The sequence below is a fragment of the Scleropages formosus genome, unplaced genomic scaffold, assembly GCF_900964775.1.
Source record: "Scleropages formosus unplaced genomic scaffold, fSclFor1.1, whole genome shotgun sequence".
Classification (NCBI taxonomy): domain Eukaryota; kingdom Metazoa; phylum Chordata; class Actinopteri; order Osteoglossiformes; family Osteoglossidae; genus Scleropages; species Scleropages formosus.
The window spans coordinates 100834-115834 of NW_021641057.1; positions in this window are offsets into that span (position 1 = coordinate 100834).

Consider the following 15001-nt stretch of genomic DNA (forward strand, 5'->3'; position numbering starts at 1 on the left):
AAATGATCATTTCATTGCACATAGGGACTTCTACACAGTTTATGTCTAATTAAATCATTAGGTGATTTAAATGAGCAGGTCACCAGTGATACTCAAACACTTTCTATTCTTTGCCAAGTCTTATTAGTACACACACACACACATTTTCAGAACCGCTTGTCCCATACAGGGTCACAGGGAACCAGAGCCTACCTGGTAACACAAGGCATAAGGCCGGAGGAGGAGGGGACACACCCAGGATGGGGCGCCAGTCCGTCGCAAGGCACCCCAAGCGGGACGCGAACCCCAGACCCACCGGAAAGCAGGACTGTGGTCCAACCCACTGCGCCACCGCACCCCTTCTCCTCTTATTAGTACTTTTAATATAAATCAAACATGTAACTATTACATCATTAAAATCATACAAACAGGTTTGATAACAGGAAAACCCTTTCTCGAGCATAAAACAAGACTTAATAATGTGATAAAATGAACAAGGGTACTGGGAAAAGGAGGGGAGAGACAAGGAATGGGGAGAAAAGAACGAGGAGCAAATGAAGGAACCAGGCCGTGGAGTGAGTTGAGTCTTCCTAAGGGTGAGGTTCTGCAATCAGGTGTTTCCAGGCTGCTGCTTTTATACCCGTCGTCCTTAATCTCCTGCAGGTGCGATTGTTGGAGACACATCAAGGGGCGTGCCATCACTTCCCAAGATCGAACCCGATCCCTAGCTCCAGCCTTAACCCGACCTCCAGCCCTAACCCTAGCTCCCAGCTGAAATCCGGCTGTTGCGCATGCCACAGCGCCGGCTCCGCAATAAGTCGAAACCCTTAGCCGGGCTCCAGCACTTACCATTCTCTAACCCTAACCTTCGCTCAGGCCTCAACCCTACCTCCATCCATAGCCCAGGCTCCAGCCTTAACCCGACCTCCAGCCCTAACCCTAGCTCCCAGCTGAAATCCGGCTGCTGCGCAAGCCACAGCGCCGGCCCTGCAATAAGCCGAAACCCTTAGCCGGGCTCCAGCACTTGCCCTAGCCCGAACCCTAACCCTAGCTCAGGCCTGAACCCTACCTCCAGCCATAGCCCAGGCTCCAGCCTTAACCAGACATCCAGCCCTAACCCTAGCTCCCAGCTGAAATCCGACTGCTGCGCTAGCCACAGTGCCGGCCCCGCAATAAGCCGAAACCCTTAGCCGGGCTCCAGCACTTACCATTCTCTAACCCTAACCCTAGCTCAGGCCTTAACCCTACCTCCAGCCATAGCCCAGGCTCCAGCCTTAACCCGACCTCCAGCCCTAACCCCAGCTCCCAGCTGAAATCCGGCTGCTGCGCAGGCCACAGCGCCGGCCCCGCAATAAGTCGAAACCCTTAGCCGGGCTCCAGCACTTGCCCCAGCCCGAACACTATCCCTAGCTCAGGCCTAACACTAGCTCCAGCCATAGCCCAGGCTCCAGCCTTAACCCGACCTCCAGCCCTAACCCTAGCTCCCAGCTGAAATCCGGCTGTTGCGCACACCACAGCGCCGGCCCCGCAATAAGCCGAAACCCTTAGCCGGGCTCGAGCGCTTGTCCCAGCCCGAACCCTAACCCTAGCTCAGGCCTTAACCCTACCTCCAGCCATAGGCCAGGCTCCAGCCTTAACCCGACCTCCAGCCCTAACCCTAGCTCACAGCTGAAATCCGGCTGCTGCGCAAGCCACAGCGCCGGCCCCGGAATAAGCCGAAACCCTTAGCCGGGCTCCAGCACTTACCATTCCCTAACCCTAACCCTAGCTCAGGCCTTAACCCTACCTCCAGCCATAGCCCAGGCTCCAGCCATAACCAGACATCCAGCCCAAACCCTAGCTCCCAGCTGAATTCCGGCTGTTGCGCATGCCACAGCGCCGGCCCCGCAATAAGCCGAAACCCTTAGCCGGGCTCCGGCACTTCCCATTCTCTAACCCTAACCCTAGCTCCGGCCGTAACCCTACCTCAATCCAGAGCCCCGGCTCCAGCCTTAACCCGACCTCCAGTCCTAACCCTAGCTCACAGCTGAAATCCGGCTGCTGCGCAAGCCACAGTGCCGGCCCCGCAATAAGCCGAAACCCTTAGCCGGGCTCCAGCACTTGCCCTAGCCCGAACCCTAACCCTAGCTCCAGCAAAAACCCTTCCTCCAGCCATAGGCCAGGCTCGGGCCCCGACCCTATCTCCAGCCCTAACCCTAGGTCCCAGCTGAAATCCGGATGTTGCGCATGCCACAGCGCCGGCCCCGCAATAAGCCGAAACCCTTAGCCGGGCTCCAGCACTTGTCGTTCTCTAACCCTAACCCTAGCTGAGGCCTTAACCCTACCTCCAGCCAGAGCCCCGGCTCCAGCCTTAACCCGACCTCCAGCCCTAACCCTAGCTCCCAGCTGAAATCCGGCTGCTGTGCAAGCCACAGCGCCTGCCCCGCAAAAAGCTGAAACCCTGAGCCGGGCTCCAGCACTTGCCCTAGCCCGAACCCTAACCCTAGCTCCGGCCAAAACCCTAGCTCCAGCCATAGGTCAGGCTCGGGCCCCGACCCTATCTCCAGCCCTAACCCGAGCTCCCAGCTGAACTCTGGCTGCTGTGCAAGCCACAGCGCCGGCCCCGCAAAAAGCTGAAACCCTAAGCCGGGCTCCAGCACTTGCCCTAGCCCGAACCCTAACCCTAGCCCCAGCAAAAACCCATCCTCCAGCCATAGGCCAGGTGACCCTATCTCCAGCCCTAACCCTAGGTCCCAGCTGAACTCTGGCTGCTGTGCAAGCCACAGCGCCGGCCCCGCAATAAGCTGAAACCCTTAGCCGGGCTCCAGCACTTGCCCTAGCCCGAACCCTAACCCTAGCTCCGGCCAAAACCCTACCTCCAGCCATAGGTCAGGCTCCGGCCCCGACCCTATCTCCAGCCGTAACCCGAGCTCCCAGCTGAACTCTGGCTGCTGTGCAAGCCACAGCGCCGGCCCCGCAAAAAGCTGAAACCCTTAGCCGGGCTCCAGCACTTGCCCTAGCCCGAACCCTAACCCTAGCTCCGGCCAAAACCCTACCTCCAGCCATAGGCCAGGCTCCGGCCCCGACCCTATCTCCAGCCCTAACCCTAGCTCCCAGCTGAACTCTGGCTGCTGTGCAAGCCACAGCGCCGGCCCCGCAAAAAGCTGAAACCCTTAGCCGGGCTCCAGCACTTGCCCTAGCCCGAACCCTAACCCTAGCTCCGGCCAAAACCCTAGCTCCAGCCATAGGCCAGGCTCCGGCCCCAATCCTATCTCCAGCCCTAACCCTAGGTCCCAGCTGAACTCTGGCTGCTGTGCAAGCCACAGCGCCGGCCCCGCAAGAAGCTGAAACCCTTAGCCGGGCTCCAGCACTTGCCCTAGCCCGAACCCTAACCCTAGCTCCGGCCTAAACCCTACCTCCAGCCATAGGCCAGGCTCCGGCCCCGACCCTATCTCCAGCCCTAACCCTAGCTCCCAGCTGAACTCTGGCTGCTGTGCAAGCCACAGCGCCGGCCCCGCAATAAGCTGAAACCCTTAGCCGGGCTCCAGCACTTGCCCTAGCCCGAACCCTAACCCTAGCTCTGGCCAAAACCCTACCTCCAGCCATAGGCCAGGCTCCGGCCCCGACCCTATCTCCAGCCTAACCCTAGCTCCCAGCTGAACTCTGGCTGCTGTGCAAGCCACAGCGCCGGCCCCGCAAAAAGCTGAAACCCTTAGCCGGGCTCCAGCACTTGCCCTAGCCCGAACCCTAACCCTAGCTCCGGCCAAAACCCTACCTCCAGCCATAGGCCAGGCTCCGGCCCCGACCCTATCTCCAGCCCTAACCCTAGGTCCCAGCTGAACTCTGGCTGCTGTGCAAGCCACAGCGCCGGCCCCGCAAAAAGCTGAAACCCTTAGCCGGGCTCCAGCACTTGCCCTAGCCCGAACCCTAACCCTAGCTCCAGGCCAAAACCCTACCTCCAGCCATAGGCCAGGCTCCGGCCCCGACCCTATCTCCAGCCCTAACCCTAGGTCCCAGCTGAACTCTGGCTGCTGTGCAAGCCACAGCGCCGGCCCCGCAAAAAGCTGAAACCCTTAGCCGGGCTCCAGCACTTGCCCTAGCCCGAACCCTAACCCTAGCTCCGGCCAAAACCCTACCTCCAGCCATAGGCCAGGCTCCGGCCCCGACCCTATCTCCAGCCCTAACCCTAGCTCCCAGCTGAACTCTGGCTGCTGTGCAAGCCACAGCGCCGGCCCCGCAAATAGCTGAAACCCTTAGCCGGGCTCCAGCACTTGCCCTAGCCCGAACCCTAACCCTAGCTCCGGCCAAAACCCTACCTCCAGCCATAGGCCAGGCTCCGGCCCCGACCCTATCTCCAGCCCTAACCCTAGCTCCCAGCTGAACTCTGGCTGCTGTGCAAGCCACAGCGCCGGCCCCGCAAAAAGCTGAAACCCTTAGCCGGGCTCCAGCACTTGCCCTAGCCCGAACCCTAACCCTAGCTCCGGCCAAAACCCTACCTCCAGCCATAGGCCAGGCTCCGGCCCCGACCCTATCTCCAGCCCTAACCCTAGGTCCCAGCTGAACTCTGGCTGCTGTGCAAGCCACAGCGCCGGCCCCGCAATAAGCTGAAACCCTTAGCCGGGCTCCAGCACTTGCCCTAGCCCGAACCCTAACCCTAGCTCCGGCCAAAACCCTACCTCCAGCCATAGGCCAGGCTCCGGCCCCGACCCTATCTCCAGCCCTAACCCTAGCTCCCAGCTGAACTCTGGCTGCTGTGCAAGCCACAGCGCCGGCCCCGCAAAAAGCTGAAACCCTTAGCCGGGCTCCAGCACTTGCCCTAGCCCGAACCCTAACCCTAGCTCCGGCCAAAACCCTACCTCCAGCCATAGGCCAGGCTCCGGCCCCGACCCTATCTCCAGCCCTAACCCTAGGTCCCAGCTGAACTCTGGCTGCTGTGCAAGCCACAGCGCCGGCCCCGCAATAAGCTGAAACCCTTAGCCGGGCTCCAGCACTTGCCCTAGCCCGAACCCTAACCCTAGCTCCGGCCAAAACCCTACCTCCAGCCATAGGCCAGGCTCGGGCCCCGACCCTATCTCCAGCCCTAACCCTAGTCCCAGCTGAACTCTGGCTGCTGTGCAAGCCACAGCGCCGGCCCCGCAAAAAGCTGAAACCCTTAGCCGGGCTCCAGCACTTGCCCTAGCCCGAACCCTAACCCTAGCTCCGGCCAAAACCCTACCTCCAGCCATAGGCCAGGCTCCGGCCCCGACCCTATCTCCAGCCCTAACCCTAGGTCCCAGCTGAACTCTGGCTGCTGTGCAAGCCACAGCGCCGGCCCCGCAATAAGCTGAAACCCTTAGCCGGGCTCCAGCACTTGCCCTAGCCCGAACCCTAACCCTAGCTCCGGCCAAAACCCTACCTCCAGCCATAGGCCAGGCTCCGGCCCCGACCCTATCTCCAGCCCTAACCCTAGCTCCCAGCTGAACTCTGGCTGCTGTGCAAGCCACAGCGCCGGCCCCGCAAAAAGCTGAAACCCTTAGCCGGGCTCCAGCACTTGCCCTAGCCCGAACCCTAACCCTAGCTCCGGCCAAAACCCTACCTCCAGCCATAGGCCAGGCTCGGCCCCGACCCTATCTCCAGCCCTAACCCTAGCTCCCAGCTGAACTCTGGCTGCTGTGCAAGCCACAGCGCCGGCCCCGCAAAAAGCTGAAACCCTTAGCCGGGCTCCAGCACTTGCCCTAGCCCGAACCCTAACCCTAGCTCCGGCCAAAACCCTACCTCCAGCCATAGGCCAGGCTCCGGCCCCGACCCTATCTCCAGCCCTAACCCTAGGTCCCAGCTGAACTCTGGCTGCTGTGCAAGCCACAGCGCCGGCCCCGCAATAAGCTGAAACCCTTAGCCGGGCTCCAGCACTTGCCCTAGCCCGAACCCTAACCCTAGCTCCGGCCAAAACCCTACCTCCAGCCATAGGCCAGGCTCCGGCCCCGACCCTATCTCCAGCCCTAACCCTAGGCTCCCAGCTGAACTCTGGCTGCTGTGCAAGCCACAGCGCCGGCCCCGCAATAAGCTGAAACCCTTAGCCGGGCTCCAGCACTTGCCCTAGCCCGAACCCTAACCCTAGCTCCGGCCAAAACCCTACCTCCAGCCATAGGCCAGGCTCGGCCCCGACCCTATCTCCAGCCCTAACCCTAGGTCCCAGCTGAACTCTGGCTGCTGTGCAAGCCACAGCGCCGGCCCCGCAAAAAGCTGAAACCCTTAGCCGGGCTCCAGCACTTGCCCTAGCCCGAACCCTAACCCTAGCTCCGGCCAAAACCCTACCTCCAGCCATAGGCCAGGCTCCGGCCCCGACCCTATCTCCAGCCCTAACCCTAGCTCCCAGCTGAACTCTGGCTGCTGTGCAAGCCACAGCGCCGGCCCCGCAATAAGCTGAAACCCTTAGCCGGGCTCCAGCACTTGCCCTAGCCCGAACCCTAACCCTAGCTCCGGCCAAAACCCTACCTCCAGCCATAGGCCAGGCTCCGGCCCCGACCCTATCTCCAGCCCTAACCCTAGGTCCCAGCTGAACTCTGGCTGCTGTGCAAGCCACAGCGCCGGCCCCGCAATAAGCTGAAACCCTTAGCCGGGCTCCAGCACTTGCCCTAGCCCGAACCCTAACCCTAGCTCCGGCCAAAACCCTACCTCCAGCCATAGGCCAGGCTCCGGCCCCGACCCTATCTCCAGCCCTAACCCTAGCTCCCAGCTGAACTCTGGCTGCTGTGCAAGCCACAGCGCCGGCCCCGCAATAAGCTGAAACCCTTAGCCGGGCTCCAGCACTTGCCCTAGCCCGAACCCTAACCCTAGCTCCGGCCAAAACCCTACCTCCAGCCATAGGCCAGGCTCCGGCCCCGACCCTATCTCCAGCCCTAACCCTAGCTCCCAGCTGAACTCTGGCTGCTGTGCAAGCCACAGCGCCGGCCCCGCAATAAGCTGAAACCCTTAGCCGGGCTCCAGCACTTGCCCTAGCCCGAACCCTAACCCTAGCTCCGGCCAAAACCCTACCTCCAGCCATAGGCCAGGCTCCGGCCCCGACCCTATCTCCAGCCCTAACCCTAGCTCCCAGCTGAACTCTGGCTGCTGTGCAAGCCACAGCGCCGGCCCCGCAAAAAGCTGAAACCCTTAGCCGGGCTCCAGCACTTGCCCTAGCCCGAACCCTAACCCTAGCTCCGGCCAAAACCCTACCTCCAGCCATAGGCCAGGCTCCGGCCCCGACCCTATCTCCAGCCCTAACCCTAGCTCCCAGCTGAACTCTGGCTGCTGTGCAAGCCACAGCGCCGGCCCCGCAATAAAGCTGAAACCCTTAGCCGGGCTCCAGCACTTGCCCTAGCCCGAACCCTAACCCTAGCTCCGGCCAAAACCCTACCTCCAGCCATAGGCCAGGCTCCGGCCCCGACCCTATCTCCAGCCCTAACCCTAGCTCCCAGCTGAACTCTGGCTGCTGTGCAAGCCACAGCGCCGGCCCCGCAAAAAGCTGAAACCCTTAGCCGGGCTCCAGCACTTGCCCTAGCCCGAACCCTAACCCTAGCTCCGGCCAAAACCCTACCTCCAGCCATAGGCCAGGCTCCGGCCCCGACCCTATCTCCAGCCCTAACCCTAGCTCCCAGCTGAACTCTGGCTGCTGTGCAAGCCACAGCGCCGGCCCCGCAAAAAGCTGAAACCCTTAGCCGGGCTCCAGCACTTGCCCTAGCCCGAACCCTAACCCTAGCTCCGGCCAAAACCCTACCTCCAGCCATAGGCCAGGCTCCGGCCCCGACCCTATCTCCAGCCCTAACCCTAGCTCCCAGCTGAACTCTGGCTGCTGTGCAAGCCACAGCGCCGGCCCCGCAATAAGCTGAAACCCTTAGCCGGGCTCCAGCACTTGCCCTAGCCCGAACCCTAACCCTAGCTCCGGCCAAAACCCTACCTCCAGCCATAGGCCAGGCTCCGGCCCCGACCCTATCTCCAGCCCTAACCCTAGCTCCCAGCTGAACTCTGGCTGCTGTGCAAGCCACAGCGCCGGCCCCGCAAAAAGCTGAAACCCTTAGCCGGGCTCCAGCACTTGCCCTAGCCCGAACCCTAACCCTAGCTCCGGCCAAAACCCTACCTCCAGCCATAGGCCAGGCTCCGGCCCCGACCCTATCTCCAGCCCTAACCCTAGGTCCCAGCTGAACTCTGGCTGCTGTGCAAGCCACAGCGCCGGCCCCGCAATAAGCTGAAACCCTTAGCCGGGCTCCAGCACTTGCCCTAGCCCGAACCCTAACCCTAGCTCCGGCCAAAACCCTACCTCCAGCCATAGGCCAGGCTCCGGCCCCGACCCTATCTCCAGCCCTAACCCTAGGCCCCAGCTGAACTCTGGCTGCTGTGCAAGCCACAGCGCCGGCCCCGCAAAAGCTGAAACCCTTAGCCGGGCTCCAGCACTTGCCCTAGCCCGAACCCTAACCCTAGCTCCGGCCAAAACCCTACCTCCAGCCATAGGCCAGGCTCCGGCCCCGACCCTATCTCCAGCCCTAACCCTAGCTCCCAGCTGAACTCTGGCTGCTGTGCAAGCCACAGCGCCGGCCCCGCAAAAAGCTGAAACCCTTAGCCGGGCTCCAGCACTTGCCCTAGCCCGAACCCTAACCCTAGCTCCGGCCAAAACCCTACCTCCAGCCATAGGCCAGGCTCCGGCCCCGACCCTATCTCCAGCCCTAACCCTAGGTCCCAGCTGAACTCTGGCTGCTGTGCAAGCCACAGCGCCGGCCCCGCAATAAGCTGAAACCCTTAGCCGGGCTCCAGCACTTGCCCTAGCCCGAACCCTAACCCTAGCTCCGGCCAAAACCCTACCTCCAGCCATAGGCCAGGCTCCGGCCCCGACCCTATCTCCAGCCCTAACCCTAGGTCCCAGCTGAACTCTGGCTGCTGTGCAAGCCACAGCGCCGGCCCCGCAAAAAGCTGAAACCCTTAGCCGGGCTCCAGCACTTGCCCTAGCCCGAACCCTAACCCTAGCTCCGGCCAAAACCCTACCTCCAGCCATAGGCCAGGCTCCGGCCCCGACCCTATCTCCAGCCCTAACCCTAGCTCCCAGCTGAACTCTGGCTGCTGTGCAAGCCACAGCGCCGGCCCCGCAAAAAGCTGAAACCCTTAGCCGGGCTCCAGCACTTGCCCTAGCCCGAACCCTAACCCTAGCTCCGGCCAAAACCCTACCTCCAGCCATAGGCCAGGCTCGGGCCCCGACCCTATCTCCAGCCCTAACCCTAGCTCCCAGCTGAACTCTGGCTGCTGTGCAAGCCACAGCGCCGGCCCCGCAATAAGCTGAAACCCTTAGCCGGGCTCCAGCACTTGCCCTAGCCCGAACCCTAACCCTAGCTCCGGCCAAAACCCTACCTCCAGCCATAGGCCAGGCTCCGGCCCCGACCCTATCTCCAGCCCTAACCCTAGCTCCCAGCTGAACTCTGGCTGCTGTGCAAGCCACAGCGCCGGCCCCGCAAAAAGCTGAAACCCTTAGCCGGGCTCCAGCACTTGCCCTAGCCCGAACCCTAACCCTAGCTCCGGCCAAAACCCTACCTCCAGCCATAGGCCAGGCTCCGGCCCCGACCCTATCTCCAGCCCTAACCCTAGGCTCCCAGCTGAACTCTGGCTGCTGTGCAAGCCACAGCGCCGGCCCCGCAAAAAGCTGAAACCCTTAGCCGGGCTCCAGCACTTGCCCTAGCCCGAACCCTAACCCTAGCTCCGGCCAAAACCCTACCTCCAGCCATAGGCCAGGCTCGGGCCCCGACCCTATCTCCAGCCCTAACCCTAGCTCCCAGCTGAACTCTGGCTGCTGTGCAAGCCACAGCGCCGGCCCCGCAAAAAGCTGAAACCCTTAGCCGGGCTCCAGCACTTGCCCTAGCCCGAACCCTAACCCTAGCTCCGGCCAAAACCCTACCTCCAGCCATAGGCCAGGCTCCGGCCCCGACCCTATCTCCAGCCCTAACCCTAGCTCCCAGCTGAACTCTGGCTGCTGTGCAAGCCACAGCGCCGGCCCCGCAAAAAGCTGAAACCCTTAGCCGGGCTCCAGCACTTGCCCTAGCCCGAACCCTAACCCTAGCTCCGGCCAAAACCCTACCTCCAGCCATAGGCCAGGCTCCGGCCCCGACCCTATCTCCAGCCCTAACCCTAGCTCCCAGCTGAACTCTGGCTGCTGTGCAAGCCACAGCGCCGGCCCCGCAAAAAGCTGAAACCCTTAGCCGGGCTCCAGCACTTGCCCTAGCCCGAACCCTAACCCTAGCTCCGGCCAAAACCCTACCTCCAGCCATAGGCCAGGCTCCGGCCCCGACCCTATCTCCAGCCCTAACCCTAGCTCCCAGCTGAACTCTGGCTGCTGTGCAAGCCACAGCGCCGGCCCCGCAAAAAGCTGAAACCCTTAGCCGGGCTCCAGCACTTGCCCTAGCCCGAACCCTAACCCTAGCTCCGGCCAAAACCCTACCTCCAGCCATAGGCCAGGCTCCGGCCCCGACCCTATCTCCAGCCCTAACCCTAGCTCCCAGCTGAACTCTGGCTGCTGTGCAAGCCACAGCGCCGGCCCCGCAAAAAGCTGAAACCCTTAGCCGGGCTCCAGCACTTGCCCTAGCCCGAACCCTAACCCTAGCTCCGGCCAAAACCCTACCTCCAGCCATAGGCCAGGCTCCGGCCCCGACCCTATCTCCAGCCCTAACCCTAGGTCCCAGCTGAACTCTGGCTGCTGTGCAAGCCACAGCGCCGGCCCCGCAAAAAGCTGAAACCCTTAGCCGGGCTCCAGCACTTGCCCTAGCCCGAACCCTAACCCTAGCTCCGGCCAAAACCCTACCTCCAGCCATAGGCCAGGCTCCGGCCCCGACCCTATCTCCAGCCCTAACCCTAGGTCCCAGCTGAACTCTGGCTGCTGTGCAAGCCACAGCGCCGGCCCCGCAAAAAGCTGAAACCCTTAGCCGGGCTCCAGCACTTGCCCTAGCCCGAACCCTAACCCTAGCTCCGGCCAAAACCCTACCTCCAGCCATAGGCCAGGCTCGGGCCCCGACCCTATCTCCAGCCCTAACCCTAGGTCCCAGCTGAACTCTGGCTGCTGTGCAAGCCACAGCGCCGGCCCCGCAATAAGCTGAAACCCTTAGCCGGGCTCCAGCACTTGCCCTAGCCCGAACCCTAACCCTAGCTCCGGCCAAAACCCTACCTCCAGCCATAGGCCAGGCTCCGGCCCCGACCCTATCTCCAGCCCTAACCCTAGCTCCCAGCTGAACTCTGGCTGCTGTGCAAGCCACAGCGCCGGCCCCGCAATAAGCTGAAACCCTTAGCCGGGCTCCAGCACTTGCCCTAGCCCGAACCCTAACCCTAGCTCCGGCCAAAACCCTACCTCCAGCCATAGGCCAGGCTCGGCCCCGACCCTATCTCCAGCCCTAACCCTAGCTCCCAGCTGAACTCTGGCTGCTGTGCAAGCCACAGCGCCGGCCCCGCAAAAAGCTGAAACCCTTAGCCGGGCTCCAGCACTTGCCCTAGCCCGAACCCTAACCCTAGCTCCGGCCAAAACCCTACCTCCAGCCATAGGCCAGGCTCCGGCCCCGACCCTATCTCCAGCCCTAACCCTAGCTCCCAGCTGAACTCTGGCTGCTGTGCAAGCCACAGCGCCGGCCCCGCAAAAAGCTGAAACCCTTAGCCGGGCTCCAGCACTTGCCCTAGCCCGAACCCTAACCCTAGCTCCGGCCAAAACCCTACCTCCAGCCATAGGCCAGGCTCCGGCCCCGACCCTATCTCCAGCCCTAACCCTAGCTCCCAGCTGAACTCTGGCTGCTGTGCAAGCCACAGCGCCGGCCCCGCAATAAGCTGAAACCCTTAGCCGGGCTCCAGCACTTGCCCTAGCCCGAACCCTAACCCTAGCTCCGGCCAAAACCCTACCTCCAGCCATAGGCCAGGCTCCGGCCCCGACCCTATCTCCAGCCCTAACCCTAGCTCCCAGCTGAACTCTGGCTGCTGTGCAAGCCACAGCGCCGGCCCCGCAATAAGCTGAAACCCTTAGCCGGGCTCCAGCACTTGCCCTAGCCCGAACCCTAACCCTAGCTCCGGCCAAAACCCTACCTCCAGCCATAGGCCAGGCTCGGCCCCGACCCTATCTCCAGCCCTAACCCTAGCTCCCAGCTGAACTCTGGCTGCTGTGCAAGCCACAGCGCCGGCCCCGCAATAAGCTGAAACCCTTAGCCGGGCTCCAGCACTTGCCCTAGCCCGAACCCTAACCCTAGCTCCGGCCAAAACCCTACCTCCAGCCATAGGCCAGGCTCGGCCCCGACCCTATCTCCAGCCCTAACCCTAGCTCCCAGCTGAACTCTGGCTGCTGTGCAAGCCACAGCGCCGGCCCCGCAATAAGCTGAAACCCTTAGCCGGGCTCCAGCACTTGCCCTAGCCCGAACCCTAACCCTAGCTCCGGCCAAAACCCTACCTCCAGCCATAGGCCAGGCTCCGGCCCCGACCCTATCTCCAGCCCTAACCCTAGCTCCCAGCTGAACTCTGGCTGCTGTGCAAGCCACAGCGCCGGCCCCGCAATAAGCTGAAACCCTTAGCCGGGCTCCAGCACTTGCCCTAGCCCGAACCCTAACCCTAGCTCCGGCCAAAACCCTACCTCCAGCCATAGGCCAGGCTCGGCCCCGACCCTATCTCCAGCCCTAACCCTAGCTCCCAGCTGAACTCTGGCTGCTGTGCAAGCCACAGCGCCGGCCCCGCAAAAAGCTGAAACCCTTAGCCGGGCTCCAGCACTTGCCCTAGCCCGAACCCTAACCCTAGCTCCGGCCAAAACCCTACCTCCAGCCATAGGCCAGGCTCCGGCCCCGACCCTATCTCCAGCCCTAACCCTAGCTCCCAGCTGAACTCTGGCTGCTGTGCAAGCCACAGCGCCGGCCCCGCAATAAGCTGAAACCCTTAGCCGGGCTCCAGCACTTGCCCTAGCCCGAACCCTAACCCTAGCTCCGGCCAAAACCCTACCTCCAGCCATAGGCCAGGCTCCGGCCCCGACCCTATCTCCAGCCCTAACCCTAGGTCCCAGCTGAACTCTGGCTGCTGTGCAAGCCACAGCGCCGGCCCCGCAATAAGCTGAAACCCTTAGCCGGGCTCCAGCACTTGCCCTAGCCCGAACCCTAACCCTAGCTCCGGCCAAAACCCTACCTCCAGCCATAGGCCAGGCTCCGGCCCCGACCCTATCTCCAGCCCTAACCCTAGCTCCCAGCTGAACTCTGGCTGCTGTGCAAGCCACAGCGCCGGCCCCGCAAAAAGCTGAAACCCTTAGCCGGGCTCCAGCACTTGCCCTAGCCCGAACCCTAACCCTAGCTCCGGCCAAAACCCTACCTCCAGCCATAGGCCAGGCTCCGGCCCCGACCCTATCTCCAGCCCTAACCCTAGGTCCCAGCTGAACTCTGGCTGCTGTGCAAGCCACAGCGCCGGCCCCGCAATAAGCTGAAACCCTTAGCCGGGCTCCAGCACTTGCCCTAGCCCGAACCCTAACCCTAGCTCCGGCCAAAACCCTACCTCCAGCCATAGGCCAGGCTCCGGCCCCGACCCTATCTCCAGCCCTAACCCTAGCTCCCAGCTGAACTCTGGCTGCTGTGCAAGCCACAGCGCCGGCCCCGCAAAAAGCTGAAACCCTTAGCCGGGCTCCAGCACTTGCCCTAGCCCGAACCCTAACCCTAGCTCCGGCCAAAACCCTACCTCCAGCCATAGGCCAGGCTCCGGCCCCGACCCTATCTCCAGCCCTAACCCTAGCTCCCAGCTGAACTCTGGCTGCTGTGCAAGCCACAGCGCCGGCCCCGCAAAAGCTGAAACCCTTAGCCGGGCTCCAGCACTTGCCCTAGCCCGAACCCTAACCCTAGCTCCGGCCAAAACCCTACCTCCAGCCATAGGCCAGGCTCGGGCCCCGACCCTATCTCCAGCCCTAACCCTAGGCTCCCAGCTGAACTCTGGCTGCTGTGCAAGCCACAGCGCCGGCCCGCAATAAGCTGAAACCCTTAGCCGGGCTCCAGCACTTGCCCTAGCCCGAACCCTAACCCTAGCTCCGGCCAAAACCCTACCTCCAGCCATAGGCCAGGCTCGGGCCCCGACCCTATCTCCAGCCCTAACCCTAGGCTCCCAGCTGAACTCTGGCTGCTGTGCAAGCCACAGCGCCGGCCCCGCAATAAGCTGAAACCCTTAGCCGGGCTCCAGCACTTGCCCTAGCCCGAACCCTAACCCTAGCTCCGGCCAAAACCCTACCTCCAGCCATAGGCCAGGCTCCGGCCCCGACCCTATCTCCAGCCCTAACCCTAGGCTCCCAGCTGAACTCTGGCTGCTGTGCAAGCCACAGCGCCGGCCCGCAAAAAGCTGAAACCCTTAGCCGGGCTCCAGCACTTGCCCTAGCCCGAACCCTAACCCTAGCTCCGGCCAAACCCTACCTCCAGCCATAGGCCAGGCTCCGGCCCCGACCCTATCTCCAGCCCTAACCCTAGCTCCCAGCTGAACTCTGGCTGCTGTGCAAGCCACAGCGCCGGCCCCGCAATAAGCTGAAACCCTTAGCCGGGCTCCAGCACTTGCCCTAGCCCGAACCCTAACCCTAGCTCCGGCCAAAACCCTAGCTCCAGCCATAGGCCAGGCTCCGGCCCCAATCCTATCTCCAGCCCTAACCCTAGCTCCCAGCTGAACTCTGGCTGCTGTGCAAGCCACAGCGCCAGCCCCGCAAAAAGCTGAAACCCTTAGCCGGGCTCCAGCACTTGCCCTAGCCCGAACCCTAACCCTAGCTCCGGCCAAAACCCTACCTCCAGCCATAGGCCAGGCTACCCTATCTCCAGCCCTAACCCTAGGTCCCAGCTGAACTCTGGCTGCTGTGCAAGCCACAGCGCAGGCCCCGCAAAAAGCTGAAACCCTTAGCCGGGCTCCAGCACTTGCCCTAGCCCGAACCCTAACCCTAGCTCCGGCCAAAACCCTAGCTCCAGCCATAGGCCAGGCTCCGGCCCCGACCCTATCTCCAGGCCTAACCCTAGGTCCCAGCTGAACTCTGGCTGCTGTGCAAGCCACAGCGCCGGCCCCGCAAAAACCTGAAACCCTTAGC